Genomic DNA, 2167 nt, shown 5'->3' with positions numbered 1-2167 from the left:
TGGCATTTGTTGATTGTCTGGATTTAACCATTTTACAGTATATATATATATATACTTAAAATGTCATGCTGCACATAGTAAATACATAAAAATTAATCTGTCAATTTAAATAAATGCATAAAAATGTTGAGAACCTTAAATAATAATAAGCCTTCTCATATATTGAGACAAAATTCTGGAAGAGAGTAAGGGGAAAACAGATTATAACTAGGGAATTTAACTTTGAATTGACCAGTGAAACATTAAGGAGCACTTCTGAGAAAAGGATGAGAAGCCATTATTCACAGTTACTCTCCCCACTTTATCTTCCCCAGAGGAAAACTAGGACTCTAAAATAAAATGTGGCCACTTCACAGAAAATGAAAAAGTTATATTTTCTTTGTACAACTGGGTGCTCGTAGGAGTTAATCTGGGGACCTTAACCAGAATCTATGTAAAGTGTCTATCTAAAATATGAGTGGATGATAACCGTGCTAAGTTAGCACAAAGGGAAAAATATGTGTGACAGCACACAGGATTGGCAACAAAAGCAATACTGTTAATTAGAACATTTTCTTAAACAATAAATTTCTGAAAGGTTAAACCTTAAATTCCTCAGTAGAAAGCATTTGTATTTTTATGTAACTCAACTTAAAGTACTCATATCAGCCATGGACTAAAAACTTAATAAAATCAACTTCAGTTCAATAAATTGATTTTAGTGTTTTCTCAGTCATTTCTGGTTTAAAACAACTCAGAATTTTCTTCCTTCTCCCCTGAGCTCCAGCGAAGCTCTGTATTCACTTATATAGAGTCAAAGAGTCAGATTTTGATCAGGGTCCTACTACAACACTGGTTGGTATTTGCTATTATATTTGCATTCCTATTGCTTTGGTTATTGTGACAGATTATTAGGAGCCGAAACCTGCATATATTAGCATCCTGTGAGATGTAATCATGTTCTTATTAGACACTCACAAAGACATTCTATTTAGCATCCTCTACTAGGGCTTCACCCAGTCCCAAACACAAGAACCCCGCTGCCCTGTTAGCCAACACCTCATGTTTTACTTTTTAGATAAACAGCAGGCCTTTTCTGAAGCATGGGAAAGTGTATTGCACTCCATGTAACAAATCATGGTAGGCAGGAATCTGTGAGGCGAAGCTCAATAAAGATTCCTCTCACAGTTATTACTAGAGGAAATGGGACTTCTTGTTCAAACTTGTTTTTAGTCCTTAGCTTAAGAAAAGGAGAGCACCAGAGAGTAAAGCACTAGAAAACAAATCACTCCCATTTTATTTTCTTCAAAACTTATGACATTTCTGCCATATAAGATGAGAGTTTCAAATTTTGATGATAGTGTGGGATGGCAGAACCCTTCAACTGGGAAAGAGCCACTCTCAGAGATTATATGCATATGTAATTATTCCATCCATTCCATCATCTTTACATTCACCTCCAAGCTTATACCCTTATACCCTTACCTCCAAACCCTCATATAAGGTAGTTATATTAATGGGAAACTACAATCAATTCAATCCCCTTACTCATTATTGCTCTATTTGGGTTTTCTTTTTCTTCATGATTCAGTCTTGGCAGGCTGTATGTTTCTAGGAATTTACACATTTCTTCTAGGTTATTCAATTTGTTGATGTAAAATTATTCATAACATTCTCTTATGATTCTTTGTATTGCTGTGGGATCCATTGTAATGTCTCCTCTTTCTTTTCTAATTTTATTTGAGTCTTCTCTCATTTTTTCTTAGTCTAGCTAAATGTTTGTTGATTTTGTTTATCTTTTCAAAAAACAAACTCTTAATTTCATTCATCTTTTTAATTTTTTTCCAGCCTCTAATTTATTTCTGCTCTGTTCTCTTTATAAAATATGGAACACTTCAAAAATTTGCATGTCATCCTTGCACAGGGGTCATGCTAAAGTCCTCTGTATCTTTTCAATTTTAGTATATGTGCTGCTGAAGTGAGCACTCTGCTATATTCTTTATTTCCTTCCTTCTACTAACTTTGAGAGTAGTTTTTTTCTTCTGTTTCTAGTTCCTTAAAACATGTAATGTTAGCTGGTTTATTTAAGCTATCTTTTATTGCAGAAATTTATTGCTATAAATTCTCTTAGAACACCTTTTGCAACCTTTCGAAAGTTTTGGTATATGGCCCTGTAAGTTTTCTTTGT

The 2167-nt window shown here is 33.8% G+C and overlaps 1 non-coding gene across 1 annotated transcript; it reads right to left on the bottom strand.

Annotated features, from left to right (window-relative positions):
- Window positions 1-1858: 1858 nt before the first annotated feature.
- Window positions 1859-1965, bottom strand: LOC114675157 (U6 spliceosomal RNA). The gene has a single exon (XR_003726254.1). It is a non-coding gene; the product is annotated as a U6 spliceosomal RNA (small nuclear RNA).
- Window positions 1966-2167: the final 202 nt, after the last annotated feature.

Source organism: Macaca mulatta, chromosome X, assembly GCF_049350105.2.
Source record: "Macaca mulatta isolate MMU2019108-1 chromosome X, T2T-MMU8v2.0, whole genome shotgun sequence".
Classification (NCBI taxonomy): domain Eukaryota; kingdom Metazoa; phylum Chordata; class Mammalia; order Primates; family Cercopithecidae; genus Macaca; species Macaca mulatta.
Note: the sequence above shows the minus strand (reverse complement) of the source record. Positions and strands in the feature narration are given on the sequence as shown.